Raw genomic sequence first — 286 nt, forward strand, 5'->3', positions numbered from 1 at the left:
TAGCACGCCTGCATTCTAAACCCTAAACCCTAAACCCTAAACCCTACAGCCGCGCCGTTTGCCTGCAAAGCCGAAGACAACAAAAGCTGCAGCTCATCAACGCCCTCATACAAAACAGTGACACACAAACCCTAAACCCTAAACCCTAAACCCTAAACCCTAGACTTTAGACCCTAAAGATAAAACTAAAAACCCTGATCCGCAAACTCTAAACCCTACATCAAACTCTAAACCCTAAACCCTAAACCCTAAACCCTAAACCCTAAACCCTAAACCCTAAACCCTA

Source organism: Eimeria mitis, genomic scaffold, assembly GCF_000499745.2.
Source record: "Eimeria mitis Houghton genomic scaffold, Emh_scaff3153, whole genome shotgun sequence".
In the NCBI taxonomy this organism is placed as follows: domain Eukaryota; phylum Apicomplexa; class Conoidasida; order Eucoccidiorida; family Eimeriidae; genus Eimeria; species Eimeria mitis.